Below are 16,786 nucleotides of genomic sequence, written 5' to 3' on the forward strand. Positions count from 1 at the left end.
CATTCTGTATCTGTCATTCCCTGGTATTATGTGTCAGTATAGACTCATTCTGTATCCCAGTCACATGCACTATATTTGAGAGTGCGATTAATTCTGTACCTTTAAGTCACTGGTATCATATGTAAGTGTTGGATTTCTGTTGGATCTCTCAGTTATTTTTTCTGTTGTGTATTTGGGATGGACATAACATCTGTCAGTCTCTGGTACTGCCTGTGAGTGTGTGTTTTGTTCAGTACCTGTCAGTCTCAGGTACTGTCCGCGTGTGTACTTTTTGTTCAATATTTTCAGTTTCTGGTACTGCCTGTGAGTGTAGGTTATGTTCAATGTCTGTCAGTCTCTGGCACTGCCTGTGACTGTTAGGTTATGTTCAGTATCTGTCAGTCTCTGGTACTGCCTGTGAGTGTGGGTTTTGTTCAGTATCTGTCAGTCTCTGGTACTTCCTGTGAGTGTGGGTTTTGTTCAGTATCTGTCAGTCTCTGGTACTGCCTGTGAGTTTAGGTTATGTTCAATGTCTGTCAGTCTCTGGCACTGCCTGTGAGTGTAGGTTATGTTCAGTATCTGTCAGTCTCTGGTACTGCCTGTGAGTGTGGGTTTTGTTCAGTATCTGTCAGTCTCTGGTACTTCCTGTGAGTGTGGGTTTTGTTCAGTATCTGTCAGTCTCTGGTACTGCCTGTGAGTGTGGGTTTTGTTCAGTATCTGTCAGTCTCTGGTACTGCCTGTGAGTGGAGGTTATGTTCAGTATCTGTCAGTCTCTGGTACTGCCTGTGAGTGTGGGTTTTGTTCAGTATCTGTCAGTCTCTGGTACTTCCTGTGAGTGTGAGTTTTGTTCAGCATCTGTCAGTCTCTGGTACTGCCTGTGAGTGTGGGTTGTGTTCAGTATCTGTCAGTCTCTGGTACTGCCTGTGTGTGGGATGCATTCAGTAGCCATTAATCTCTGGGTTAGTTTGTCATTCTGGATTCACTCCACACAAAATTACATAGTATTTACAGCACAGAGACAGGCTTTTCTGCCCAAGTGCTGGTAGTTCCAATGAGGTTACTCCAACCCTACTTCATCTAATCCTATCAGCAAATCTCTCAAATTGTTTCTGCCTCATTTAATCATTTAGCTTGATGTTAAATGTAACAATGTTCAGCAGCTCAAGTGCTGTCAAAGCAGGGTAAAGAAGTTTCCCCTGAGTTATTTATTTAATTTATTACTGACTATTTCATATCGACAGCTTTGGACTCCACCACAAGTGGGAAACATCTCTACCTCTACCCTAACGAAACCCTTCATATTATTCAATGCTTCTATTAGGTGACCACTTAGAGAAAAGAGCCCAGGCTTGTTCAATAGTATGAACTCCTGTGGAACATATAGCTCATTTTGCATTTATGGAATAAATACTGTATCTCAGTCTGAAACTGTATGTGATTTTAGATTGGCATATAATGTGTAGCTCAGGCTCAAATAAATAACTGAGACAATATATTTCACTCGAACACTATAGTTTTGTGGAGTGCTATGTTATTTGTCACTCAGTCTGTTCTGATAGAATATATAATGTTGCCTTTAAGTCTGAGGCAATGGGGGGTCAGGTACAGGGTCCGGGGGTGCCCAATGGGAGCGGTTGGAGCTTTGAGGGTGGCCCTCCATGGGGAACAGGGTGCCTAATCAGGAGGACCCCCCCCCGCAGCCCGCAAGAAAGATGCCTGGTTTTATCAGGCAGGGTTCTTGGTGCCTTTGCCACACTGCCTCCCCGCCCCCAACCCAACCGAGGATAAAATACCTGCAGCAGAGAGAGGAGGCCCATAAGTGGCTGTTAATTGGCCAATTAAGGGCCTTGATTGGCCTGGGGCAGACAGGCTGTTTCTCCCCACCCCCGTTCCCTGTAATATTGCAGTGGGTGTGGGAGGGGGTCAGACAATTTCCATCAGATTGGAAGTTGGCAAATGTTACACTGCCTTTCAGGAAAGGAGGGAGAGAGAAAACTGTGAACTACATGCCAGTTAGCCTAATATCAGTCCTTGGGAAAATGCAGGAAGTCTGAACAATGCATTGAGAAAAGCATTCAAACAAGTCAACATGATTTTCCTGAAGGGAAATCTTGTTTGACAAATTTATGAGAGTTTTTTGAGGATGTAACTAGCAGGGTAAAGGGAAACTAGTCATATTCCTGGATTTCCAAAAGGCATTCAATAAGGTGCTACATAAAAGGTTAATAGAGAAGATAAGGGACTCATGGAATTGTGGGTAATATATTAGCATGGATAGAGGATTGGTTAACGGACAGGAAGCAAAGAGTGGGTAGAAACAGATTGGCAGGCAGTGAATAATGGAGTGTCGCAAGGATAAGTGCTGGGGTCTCAGCTATTTACAATCTAAATTAATGACTTAGATGAAGAGACAGAGAGTAATGTATCTAAGTTTGCTGATGATACAAAGGTCGGTGGAAAGGGAAGCTGTGGGAGGACATAGAGAGGCTGCAAAGAGATATAGACAAATTCAGTGAGTGGGCAAGAAGATGGAGTATAATGTAGGGAAGTGTGAAGTTCTTCACTTTGGTCATAAGAATAGAAAAGTAGAATATTTGATAAAAGGTGTGAAACTTGTAACTGTTGGTGTTCAAAGAGACTTGAGTGTTCTTGAACAAGGAATACAGAAAGTTAGCATGCAGGTACAACAAGCAATTAGGAAGGCAAATGGCGTGTTGGCCTTTATTGCGAGGGGATTAGAATACAGCAATAAAGAAGTGAGTTACAATTGCACAGGATTTCGGTGAGACCACATCTGGAATACAATGTGAAGTTTTGGTCTGCACACTTAAGAAAGGATATATGTGCATTGGAGGCGGTGCAGCAAATGTTCACTAAATTAGTCTCTGGGATGAGGGGATTGTCCTATCATGAGAGGCTGAGTAAATTGGGCCTATACTCTGGAGTTTAGAAGAACGAGAGGTGATCTCATTGAAACATACAAAATTCCGAAGGGGCTGGATAGGGGAGACACTGAGATTGTTTCTGCTGGTCAGAGAATCTAAAACATGGGGACACAGTCCCACGATAAGGGGCTGATCATTTAGGACTGAGATGAGGAGAAATTACTTCACTCAAAGGGTTGTGAATCTTTGGAATGTTCTACTCCAGAGTATTGTGGATGCTCCATCATTGAATACATGTAAAGCTGCGATAGACAGATTTTTGATCTCTCAGAGAATCAGGGGATAAGGCGAGCAGGCGGGAAAGTGGAATTGAAGCCTAAGATCATCCATGATGGTACTGAATGGCGGAGCAGGCTCCACGGGCCACATGATCTACTCCTGCTCCTATTTTGTGTGTTTTTGTGTTCTGACTACTTCTGCTGTCGGTGATTGTGGAATTGATGTCTCTGCTCTCTGTGACTGATACTGTACTTACTGTGTGTGAGGAGCTGGCTGCACTTCCCCTTGTGTCGAGGAATCACTACATTTATTCAGCTTCCTCAAGTATTGCCTGTAGAAAGAAAAAGTATTTATTATAATTCAGGAAGAGATGTGATGGAAGTTACAAGAGAGACCAAAACAATTTTTCAATGAATATTCATTGTGAACAATCACAAAGGAAACCCAGCAATACAAACAGAATCAGTGTCTGATTCCACTGCAGTCCTGCAGCCCCCAGCTACTGCATACCAGGGGCTTTGGCCATTTTACAACAATTAAATAACATCCAGAAACAATCCACTGGGCCATGAATGGGACTGACCAACGGAACAGGGACTTTTACACAGGTCAGATTTCCTGTTCCCGCTCCCATGGTCTAACAGTTCAAATGAAACCAAACAGCCGCTGTTTAAAATGTGTCCTTCACACTTCTCACCTGGTGCTTATAATAGATTCTCTTTGTGTAACTCCCCACATCCTGACTGTCCGTTTCTGTTTCCACACTTCACTGTCCAATAACAACAAACTGTGGGAACAGGCTATATCCCTCTCATTCCGCTGGCGCGGACACGATGGGCCGAATGGACTCATTCTGTGCCGGAAGTTTTCCACGTTTCTGGCTGAAGTGCTGCAGAAATCTGCGCCTGCGCTCCCCTCCCCCAGCACTGCCTGTGAGCGGAAGAAGATGGTTTAAAACAGCCGCGAATGGAGAGATCCCGGTCCCGGGGCAAGGCAGCAAACAGCAGCCTCCTTCCAGCAGCACATCGCTTTGGGAGCATGTCCGCAGATAGACTCAGAGATCAGCATCGAGTCCGGGGCAAGTTCAGGGGCAGACGAGGGCTGTTTGTAAGAGGCGGAGTGGATCTGGAACTGGTCTCAGAACATAGTGTGAGTGGAGAGGCCATTCTCGGGTTGTGTGTGGACAAGGGGATGGAGACAGAATGGGAAGAAACTTATTGTAGTGGAGTGAAACAGTGACAATATTTGTGTTGCGGTGGTTCTTTTGCGGGTATCCATAATGATTATTATTTGAGAGATTAAATTCATTAAAACTCTATATCTTTGATCTCACCTGTATTTTAGTTACAAACATACTTTTGTTCAAACAGGCAAATGATAGAATGAACCAGAATAAATGGGCTATTTCCTCCACCCAAGTTACAAGGAAGAGTGTCACCAGCTCCTTCTCACACACAATACGTACATTATCACTCACAGAGCGCAGAGACACAGACAGGTCATCAGTTCCACAGTCTCAGACAGCAGAAATAGTTCCAGAGACACATTTTCAATCCATCAATCAAATAGAGCAGGAAAGACAGACGTTGTTTCTATGTCACCCCAACTCATTACCACTGACAGGTAGATACATAAATCCCAGTCCAACATCTCACCCACTATCAAATTATCAGTGTGTCAATCCCACAATAGTGCAACCTCAGCTACAAATTAAACACACAGAGAACTGACACGTGGTTCCTGTTTCAAAGTGACAGAATTAACCTCAATAATGTACTCTGAGATTTAAGTTAAATACAAGCCCAATATTTACACAGGTTATGAGTTTATTATCAGTATTAATTCCCATCATGTTTCCAGACATATACATTAGACTCAAGTCCATAATCAGATTGAGAGATTCTGAAATATCATATAACCTGAGATCCAAACTCAGATTCCAGTTTAAAACTCATCCGGATTGTGAAACTAAAAGATACATTATAAATTTGATCAGTATAGTCTGAGCTATAAATTACATACCAGTCCTGAAACCTCATAGTGTCAGATGGAAGATACTGTACAATTCCAGACTGAGCTCATTTTACACACAAGTCCAAGATACTCACTCAGACTGAATGGCACTGATCAAATTGATTAGTACAGCCTGAGTTACACTTGCACACCAATCCTGTATCAGATTGTAGGATACATTATCTTTCACTATTGTGTTCACAGTGACAGATATTTAATACTAAGCAAAACCTCAAATATATTGTCTGCTTAAAACCTACCACATCAGTGGCCTGTTGCTGTGCTGACATTTTATGGAGAATAAATCCAGACTTGCCATCAGTCCCAGGGACGGAGGATTATATAATGAATCCCACACTCACAAAGAGTACCAGGTACTGACAGATAGAGAGTGATGCTGAAACACATGCTCAGTGCCAGATGCTGAAAGATATAGGTTGATTACTGCACTCACTCACAGTACTTCAGCCTGAGTCATCTAAAGCAACCTAACACACAAAAAATAGCAGTGAGAGAGTAAGAAAGAGTCCAAAACTCACATAGAGTACCAGACACTGATAGATACAAACTGAAAACTACACACACATGGATATAAGATTGGCTAACTCACAGGAAACAGAGAGTGGGGACAAATGGGGCATTTTCAGATTGGAAAACTGTAACTAATGGAATGTCACAGGGATCAGTGCTGGTGCCTCAACTATTTATGGTCTATATTAATAATTGCATGAAAGCACTGAGTGTACTGTTGCCAAATTTATGGGTGGTACAAAGATAGGTAGGAAAGAAAGCTGTGAGGAGGACATAAAGTGTCTGCAAAGAGATATAGATAGGTTAAGTCAGTGGGCAAAAGTTTGGCAGATGGAGTATAATATAGGAAAATGTGAGATTGTCTACTTTGGCAGGAAGAATAGAAAAACAGAATATTACTTACATAGAGACAGACTGCAGAATGCTGCTGTACTGAGGGATCTGGGTGCCAGGTACATGAATTACAGAAAAGTTAGCATGAAGGTATAGCAAGTAATTAGGAATGCAAATGGAATGTTGGAATTTTTAGCTTGGGGAATGGAGTATAAAAGTAGGGAAGTTTTGCTGTAACTGTACAGGGCATTAGTGGCATCCCAACTAAAGTACTCCATACAGTTTTGGTCTCCTTACTTAAGGAGGGATATACTTGTATTGGAATCAGTTCAAAGAATGTTCACTAGGCTGATTCCTGGGATGAAGGGTTGACTTGTGAGAATAAGTTGAGCAGATTGGGCCTCTACTCACTGGAGTTTAGGAGATTGAGAGGTGATCTTATTGAAACCTATACGATTCTCAGTGGGTTGGACAGGTAGATGCTGAGAAGATGTTTCTCCTTGTGGGGGAATGTAGAATTATGGGCCACAGTTTCAAGATAAGTGGTCTCCCATTCAAGAAAGAGATGAGGAGGAATTTCTTCTGTCAGAGGGTTGTTCATCTTTGGAATTCTGTTCTCCAGAGGAATGTGGAGGCTGGGTCATTGAATATATTCAAGGCTGTGACAGACAGATTTTTTGATGTACAAGGGAGTCATTGGTCAATGGGCACAGGCAGGAAAGTGGAATTAAGGCCTCAATCAGAACAGGCATGATCTTATTGAATGGCAGAGCAGGATTTATGGGCCACATGGCCTTCTGGAAGCGATCCTGAGTGTCATTGTCGATATCTGCCCTTGGTGACAGGAGGTTCCCAAGGTATGAGCAGTGATCCACATTGTCCAGTGATTCGCCGTGGATCTTAATAGTCGGGGGGCAGTGTCGGGGAGCAGGCTGGCAGAGGACCTTAGCTTTCCGGATGTTTTGCTTCAAGCCAATTCTTTCATGCGCCTCCATGAATGCATCGATGAGGGTTTGAAGCTTGGCCTCTGAGTGTGCGCATATGCAAGCGTTGTCATCATACTGCAGCCCGATGACAGATGTTGGAGTGGCCTTGCTTCAGGAAATGTAGTTTCAATAGTTTCCCACTCGTCCGGGAGAGTAGATCTGCTTACACAAACTAAAGAACAGCTGATGGGCTGAAAGAGTGCAGGAAGTACAGCAACTTGCTGACAGCCACGACATGTGAGGATTCTTCAGCACCGTCAAGACCATTTATGGCCCAAATTACCAAGGACCTACCCTACTGAGAGTAAAGAATGGAGTGACACTGATCAAGGTCAGAGAGGCAGTCAGCACTCGTTGGAAGTAGCACTTTGAAGATCTTCTCAATCGCAACTCAGTCCTTGATGCAAGTGCCACATTCCACAGCATGTTAGCCACCATGACGTCAGCACGATCCCAGCCCAACAGAAATTGAAAAGGCAATCTAACAGGTAAAAAAAAAATGAAGGCCACCGGCATAGATGGAATTCCCTCTGAAAATCTAAAATACGACAGAGAAGAAGACTTAACACAAATACATGGTCTCATTTCCCTCAGCTGGAAGGACGAGAGCACGCCAGGGATCTCTGAGATGCTGTCATTGTGATCATCACCAAAAATGGTGACAAGACCGACTGTGGTAATGACAGAGGGGTATCCCAGCTGTTCACTACAGGGAAGGCCATCACAAGAGTCCTTCTCAACTGTCTCCTCCCCGTGCCTGAAGATCTCCCACTGGAATCACAATGTGGATTCTGTCCATCAAGAGACACAGTGGACATGATCTTCACAGCAAGACAACGCCAAGAAAATGTAGGGAGCAGCAGCAACCTTTCTACCTGGTCTTCTCTGACCTGACAAAGGCCTTCGACTCTACCAACCAGGAAGGATTATGGAACGTCTTCCTCAAATTTGGCTGCCGGAAAAATTCGTCACCGACCTCCAACGACTGCATGATGACATGCAAGCTGTAATCCTTCCCAATGGACCAACCACTGACCCAATCCCAATGCAAACTGGGGTCAAATAAGTCTGTGTCATCGCACCAACACTCTTTTCCATCTTCCTCGCCGCAGCACTCCGCCTCAACTCCTCACACTCAAACACAGCAACAGAGACTGACAGATACAGAATGGATGTCACACTCAAACACAGTACCAGAGTCTGACAGATAGTGGCGCAGTGGTTAGCTCTGCAGCCTCACAGCTCCAGGGATCCGGGCTCGATTCTGGGTACTGCCTGTGCGGAGTTTGCAAGTTCTCCCTGTGACCGGTGGGTTTTCGCCGGGTGCTCTGGTTTCCTCCCAGCGCCAAAGACTTGCAGGTTGATAGGTAAATTGGTCATTGTAAATTGCCCCTAGTGTAGATTGGGATTACTGCAGGGTTAGTATAAATGGGTGATTGTTGGTCGGCACAGACTTGGTGGGCCGAAGGGCCTGTTTCAGTGCGATATCTCGAAATAAATAAATACAGAATAAATCCATACAGCACCAGAGATTGAGAACTGCTGAATGACAGAACACACTCAAACACAGGAGCAGAGAATAAAAGAAATTGAATTAATTGCACACTCACAACGACACAGAATCATCAATAAGCGTCCTCTCAACAACATGCAGAACATTTCCAGAGAGCTTGACACAGGGAGCGGCACTTTCAATGTAAACTGCAGCTGGAGAGAGTCTTTGTGAAACATCCTTCCTGATTGCAGTACAAATGTTTGTGATTGGCTGCAAAGTTTGAATGTGATTGGATGGCGAAGGACACCAATTACAGTATTACAATAGAAAACCATTGTGACATCACTCCCAATCACCCAATCACAATCTTTACTTTTCCCCATCCCTCATTAGCATAGAGCTGTGGGATTGTCTATTTAATCCGCACTCGGAAGGGGTTTGGTTTATTTATGTGTCTGAAGTTGAAACTGAAGATGGTTGAGGAGAAGAAGAAAGCAGCTGCTGAGAAGGGCGCCAAGAAAACTGTGAGTAAACCGGCAGCAAAGGGCGGCAAGAAGTGGAGAAAGTCGAGGAAGGAGAGTTACTCCATCTACATCTACAAAGTGATGAAGCAGGTTCACCCCGACACCGGCATCTCCTCCAAGGCCATGAGCATCATGAACTCGTTTGTGAACGATATTTTCGAGCGCATCGCGGGTGAGGCTTCCCGCCTGGCCCATTACAACAAGCGCAGCACCATCAGCTCCCGGGAGATCCAGACCGCCGTGCGCCTGCTGCTGCCCGGGGAGCTGGCCAAGCACGCCGTGTCGGAAGGGACAAAGGCGGTGACCAAGTACACCAGCTCCAAGTAAAACTGCACAATGGACTGAAAAACATCCCAAACACAACGGCTCTTTTAAGAGCCACCCACAATCTCTGAAAAAGCTACAACATCATCCCGATAGTATCAATTTGTTTTTCTTTTTATCCAAAGGGTCTGGAACTTTCTAATTGCCTTTGTGATATCTGTTTTAACCCCATGGATTCTGGGTGATTCAGTTTCACTGCTGAGATCTTTGTGTCTCTACTTAATAATGCCGTGTAAATTAATTACTGATCACTGACCCCATGTGCGCGTTCATTTTCGATATTGTACTATTTCGTCAATGAGCTGACAGATCAGTTCTCAGTCACTTGATTCCCTTGTTCAAGCTCGGCCTCAATAATTAATAAGTACATTTACTAGAAACCCCGCTGTTGTAGGAAACCTCAGTCTTTCATTTCAACTCCTGACAGTAAAACACTTTCTCTCCACTTTTGTCTCCCACAAATAGGTTCAATCTAGAATCAGTGATGCGGTATCTTGACAAAGATTGACCTGAAATGTGTCCGCTTCCACAATGCTGTGAATGAGACTTTCAGCCGCCGCTTTCAGACTCTTTCAAAAAGGATGGAGAATAGTCCGAGATCAAAGCGCACATGGGCTCAGTGATCAGTAATTTATGCCCCATTATTAAGTAGAGACACAAAGATCTCACAGACAGTGAAACTGCATCACCCAGAATCCATGGGGTTAAAAGAGATCAGAAAGACAATTGGAAAGTTCCAGACTCTTCGTATAAAAAAACAAAATAAATCAAAACCACAGAGATGATGTTGTAGCTTTTTCAGAGAGAATGTGGGTGGCTCTTAAAAGAGCCGTTGTGTTTGGGATGTTTTTCAGCCCATTGTGCAGTTTTACTTGGAGCTGGTGTACTTGGTCACCGCCTTTGTCCCTTCCGACAGAGATACCGGTGTCGAGGTGAACCTGCTTCATCACTTTGTAGATGTAGATGGAGTAACTCTCCTTCCTCGACTTTCTCCGCCTTTTGCCTCCCTTTGCTGACGGTTTACTCACAGTTTTCTTGGCGCCCTTCTTAGCAGCTGCTTTCTTCTTCTCCTCAACCATCTTCAGTTTCAATTTCAGACACAGAAATAAACCAAACCCCTTCCGAGTGCGGATTAAATAGACAATCCCACAGCTCTATGCTAATGAGGGATGGGGGAAAGTTAAGATTGTGATTGGGTGATTGGGAGTGATGTCAAAACGGTTTTATATTGTAGTTCTCCAATTGGTGTCTTCCGCCATCCAATCAGAATAACTATTTGCAACCAATCACAAACACCCTTACTGCAATCTGTAAGTATATTTCAGAAAGACTCTCTCCAGTCCCAGTTTAGAGTAAAACAGCCGCTCCCTGTGTCAAGCTCCCTGGAAATGTCCTGGCTGTTGTTGGGAGGACACTTATTGACTGATTATGTGTCGTTGTGTCTCTGCTATTGCATGTGAGTGTGCAATTAATTCCGTTTATTTTACTCTCTGCTACTGTGTTTGAGTGTTTTATGTAATTTGGTAGCTCTCAGTCTCTGGTTCCGTGTCAGTGCGCCATTTTCCCACACTCTCTTGGCCAGTCTGGACATACCAGTGGAAGCCTTTCCCATGTGCTTGTTGACTTCTGCATCGGGAGACAGGTTACTGGTGATAGTTGAGCCTGGACAGGTGAACTCTTGAACCACTTCCAGAGCGTGTTCGCCCATATTGATGGATGGAGTATTTATAATGTCCTGTCCCATGATGTTCGTTTTCTTGAGGCTGATGGTTAGGCCAAATTCGTTGCAGGCAGCCGCAATGCTGTCAATGAGTCTCTGCAGACACTCTTCAGTGTGGGATGTTAATGCAGCATCGTCAGCAAAGAGGAGTTCCCTGATGCGGACTTTCTGTACTTTGCTCTTCGCTCTTAGACGGGCAAGGTTGAACAAACTGCCATCTGATCTTGTGTGGAGGAAAATTCCTTCTTCTGAAGACTTGAATGCATGTGAGAGCAGCAGGGAGAAGAAGATCCCAAACAGTGTAGGTGCGAGAACACTGCTATGTCCAGACTGGCCAAGTGAGTGTGGGGAAATGGCACACTGACACGGAACACAAAAGTCCAAGTATATCAAGCCTGTGTCCTCAGTACTTTGCTCTACGGCAGCGAGGCCTGGACAACGTATGTCAGCCAAGAGTGACGTCTCAATATATTCCATCTTTGCTGCCTCTGGAGAATCCTTGGCATCAGGTGGCAGGACCGTATCTCCAACACAGAAGTCCTTGAGGCGGTCAACATCCCCAGCATATACACCCTACGGAGCCAGCGGCGCTTGAGATGGCTTGGCCATGTGAGCCGCATGGAAGATGGCAGGATCCCCAAGGACACATTGTACAGCAACCTCGTCACTGGTATCAGAACCACCGACCATCCATGTCTCTGCTTTAAAGTCGTTTGCAAACACGACATGAAGTCCTGTGACATTGATCACAAGTCGTGGGAGTCAGTTGCCAGTGATCGCCAGAGCTTGCGGACAGCCATAAATGCGGAGCTAAAGTGTGGTGAGTCGAAGAGACTTAGCAGTTGGCAGGGAAAAAGACAGAAGCTCAAGGGGAGAAACAACTGTGTAACAGCCCTGACAACCAATTTTATCTGCAGCACCTGTGGAAGAGTCTGTCGCTCTAGAATGTGCCTTTTATAGCCATTCCAGACGCTGCTTCACAAACCACTGACTAGCTCCAGGCACTTACCCATTGTCTCTCGAGACAAGGAGGCCAAAGAAGAAGAAGAAGAAAAGATGTCTCCGGTGCTGTGTGGATTCATTCTGTATCTATCAAACTCTAGAACTGTGAGTGTGACATCCATTCTGTATCTGTCAGACTCTGGTACTGTGAGTGTGACATCCATTCTGTATCTGTCAGACTCTAGGACTGTGAGTGTGACATCCATTCTGTATCTGTCAGACTCTGGTACTGTGAGTGTGACATCCATTCTGTATCTATCAAACTCTAGGACTGTGAGTGTGACATCCATTCTGTATCTGTCAGACTCTGGTACTGTGAGTGTGACATCCATTCTGTATCTGTCAGACTCTGGTACTGTGAGTGTGACATCCATTCTGTATCTGTCAGACTCTGGTACTGTGAGTGTGACATCCATTCTGTATCTGTCAGTCTCTGGTACTGTGAGTATGAGGAGATGAGGTGGAGTGTTGCGGCAAGGATGATGGAAAAGAGCATTGGTGCGATGACACAGCCTTGCTCGACCCCAGTTTGCATTGGGATTGGGTCAGTGGTAGGTCCGTTGGAAGGATTACAGCTTGCATGTCATCATGCAGTCGTCAGAGGATGATGATGAATTTCTCTGGGCAGCCAAATTTGAGGACGTTCCATAATCCCTCCTGGTTGGTAGAGTCGAAGGCCTTTGTCAGGTCAGAGAAAACCAGGTATAAAGGTTGCTGCTGCTCCCTACATTTTCTTGGAGTTGTCTTGCTGTGAAGATCATGTCCATTGTGCTTCTTGATGGACAGAATCCACATTGTGATTCCAGTAGGAGCTCTTCAGCCACGGGGAGGAGGCAGTTGAGAGGGACTCTTGTGATGGCCTTCCCTGTGGCGGACAGCAGGGATACCCCTCTGTAGTTACCACAGTCAGTCTTGTCACCTTCTTTAAAGATGATCACTATTACAGTGTCTCAGAGATCCCTGTCATGCTTTCCTCCTTCCAAATGAGGGAAATGAGACCATGTATTTGTGTCAAGAGTGCTTCTCTGCCAGATCTTAGAATTTTGATGGGAATTCCATCTATGCCAGCGGCCTTATTGTTTTTTAGCTGTCAGATGGCCTTTTCAATCTCTGTCAGCCTGGGATTGTGCTGACAGCACGGTGGGTAGCATGCTGTGGAATGCGGTCAAGAGCACTCGCATCAAGGACTGAGTCACAATTGAGGAGATCTTCAAAGTGCTCCTTCCAACGAGTGCAGACTGCCTATCTGTCCTTGATCAATGTCACTCCATTCTTTTGCTCTCAGTGGGGTAGGTCCTTGGATACGGGGGCCGTGAATGCTGTTGACTGTGCTGAAGAATCCACACATGTCGTGGCTGTCAGCTAATTTTTGTAGTTCCAGTGTTGTTTCAGCCCATCAGCTGTTCTTTAGGTCGCATGTGTAGATCTACTCTACAGGACGAGAGGGAAACTATTTAAACTATGTTGCCTCCAGTCCAGATGTAAGGCCACTCCAACCTCTGTCATCAAGCTGCAGTATGCTGACGACGCCTGCGTATGCGCACACTCAGAGGCCAAGCGTCAAACCCTGATCAATGCATTCACGGAGGTGTATGAAATAATTGGCCTTTAGCAAAACATCCAGAAGACAAAGGTCCTCTACCAGCCTGCTCCCCGACACTGCCCCTCGACTATCAAGATCCACGGTGAACCAGTGGGCAATGTGGATCACTGCTCATACCTTGGGAACCTCCTGTCTCCAAGGGCAGATATCGACGATGACACGCAGCATCACCTCTAGAGTGTCAGCGTAGCCTTCAGTCATCTGAGGAAAAGAATGTTTGATGACAAAGAACTTAAATCAGACACCAAGCTCATGGTTGACATGGCTGCAGTGTTACCTGCCCTCCTGTATGTGTCAGAAATATGGACACTGTACAGCAGACATCTCAAAGCCCTGGAGAGATATCACCGGTGGTGATTCCGCAAGATCCTGCAAATTCAGTTGCAGGACAGGCGCTGCAATATCAGTGTCCTCTCTCAGGCCAACATCCCCAGTATCGAGACACTGATCATGGCTAGTCAGTTATGTTGGATGGGCCACATCATCCCCATGCCTGACGCCAGAGTCCCAAAACAAGCTTTCTACTTTGAACTCCATCAGGGCAAGAAGCTACCAGGAGGGCAGAGGAAACATTACAAGAATTTCCTTCAAGACATCCTGAAAAAATGTGACATCTGCACTGATTCATGGGCATCTCTTGCCTGAGACCACCCAAAATGGAGAAGAAGCATCCGCGAAGGTGCCAGCCAGTTTGAAATTCGTCGACATGCCCAGGAAGCAACCAAATGCAAACAGTGGAAGGAGTATTTGGAAATTGGAGAATCCCATTCACCCACTTCACCAAGCACCATCTGCCCCACCTGTGGCCGAGTGTGTGGATCAAGAATTGGACTATTCAGATACCTAAGGACCCAAAACCCTGGAGTGGAAGAAAGTCATCCTCATTCCCGAGGGAGTTCCGAAGAAGAAGTTTAGTGTGACATCCATTCTGCATCTGTCAGTCTCTGGTTTTGAATATGAGTGTGGGATTCATTCAGTATCTGTCAGTCCCTTGTACTGTGTTTGAGTGCAGTTTTCAGGCTGTATCTATGAGTATCTTGTGTGTGAGTTTTGTATTCACCTGCATCTTTCAACCTCGAACACATTATTTGAGTTTTGTAGTCATTCTGAACTGACCCTTGGTAATGTATGTGTGTTTGAGGTTGATCATTGACTTGTTAATCTGTTGTACTGTACATGAGTGTGAGATTCATTCTGTATAACTCTATCTCTGTTCCTGTTGTGTGTGTATGATTCATTCTGTTGCTCCATCTCTGGTATTGCGTATATGTGTGGTATCAATTCCATTTCTGTCATTTCTGGTACTGTATGTGAGTGTTTACTTCATTCTGTAACTGTCAGTCTCTGGCACTGTCTGCATGTTCTGGATCCATTTTGTAACTATCAGTCTCTCGCAGAGTGTGAATGTGGAATTAATTTTGTATCTCTCCATCTCTAGTGTCATGTGTAAATTTGGAGTTCATTCTGAATTGGTCATTGGTACTGGATCTGCCATTCTCTAGTACAGTTTGTGAATGTGGGATTCGTTCTGTAACCTGTCACTCACTGGTACTTTGTGAAAGTGTGCGATACATTCTGTATCTGTCGGCCTCTGGTAGTGTGTGTGATCGTGGGATGAATTAATTAGCAGTCAGTGGTGCTCTGTGTGAATGTGGAAATCATTCTGTAACTCAGTCTGATATTGTTCTGTGAGGGTGGGAATCACATGTATCTTTCAATCCCTGGTGCTGTGTGTGAGCATGGGATTCATTCTGTCCCTGTCAGTCATACTGTATGTATCTGTGGGATTTATTCTGCACCTTTCAGTCTCTGGTATTTTGTACGAAAGTGAGATTAATTCTAGATCCACTGCCACACACTGGTTGAGTGTGTGTGTGTGCAAGAAGATACAAAGATACAAAATAGGAGCAGGAGATGGCCATTTGGCCCATCGAGCCTGCTCCGCCATTCAATAAGATCGGGGCTGTTCTGATTGTGGCCTTAACTCCACTTTCCTGCCTGCGCCCATGACCATTGACTGCCTTTTAGATCAAAAATCTGTCTATCACAGCCTTGAATATATTCAATGACCCAGCCTTCACAGTCCTCTGGAGAACAGAATTCCAAAGATGAACAACCCTCTGAGCGAAGAAATTCCTCCTCATCTCCTTCTTGAATGGGAGGCCACTTATCTTGAAACTGTGGCCCCTAATTCTACATTCCCCCACAAGGAGAAACATCCTCTCAGCATCTACCTGTCCAGCCCACTGAGAATCTTATAGGTTTCAATAAGATCACCTCTCAATCTTCTAAACTCCAGTGAGTATAGGCCCAACCTGCTCAACTTTTTCTCATAAGACAATCCAACTTCCCAAGTATCAGCCGAGTGAACCTTCTCTGAACTGATTCCAATGCAAGTATAGCCCTCCTTAAGTAAGGAGACCACAACTGTGTGGAGTACTTTAGTTGGGATGTCATTAATGCCCTGTACAGTAACAGTAAATCTTCCCGACTTTTAAACTCCATTCCCCACGCTAAAAATGCCAACATTCCAGTTGCCTTCCTAATTACTTGCTACAGCTGCATGCTAACATTTTTGTAATTCATGTATCTGGACACCCAGATCCCTCAGTACAGCAGCATTCTGCAGTCTGTCTCTATGTAAGTAATATTCTGTTTTTCTATTCTTCCTGCCAAAGTAGACAATCTCACATTTTCCCATATTATACTCCAAACATTTTCCCATTGATTTAACCTATCTATATCTCTTTGCAGACACTTTGTGTCCTTCTCACAACTTGCTTTCCTCCCTATCGTTGTACCATCCATAAATTTGGATTTCCACTCGGTCCCTTCATGCAAGTTATTAATAAAGACCATAAAGATTGAGGCACCAGCACTGATCTCTGTGGCACTCCATTAGTTACAGTTTGCCAATTTGAAAATTCCCCAATTATCCCCACTCTGTTTCTTGTGAGTTAGCCAATACTATATCCATGTGCGTGCAGTTTTCAGATTGTGTCCATCAGTGTCTGCTACTCTGAGTTTTGGACTCTTTCTCAATCTCTCAGTGCTACTATTTGTGTGTTAGGTTGCTTTAGATGACTCAGGCTGAGGTACTGTCAGTGAGTGC

Source organism: Heterodontus francisci, unplaced genomic scaffold, assembly GCF_036365525.1.
Source record: "Heterodontus francisci isolate sHetFra1 unplaced genomic scaffold, sHetFra1.hap1 HAP1_SCAFFOLD_121, whole genome shotgun sequence".
Classification (NCBI taxonomy): Eukaryota; Metazoa; Chordata; class Chondrichthyes; order Heterodontiformes; family Heterodontidae; genus Heterodontus; species Heterodontus francisci.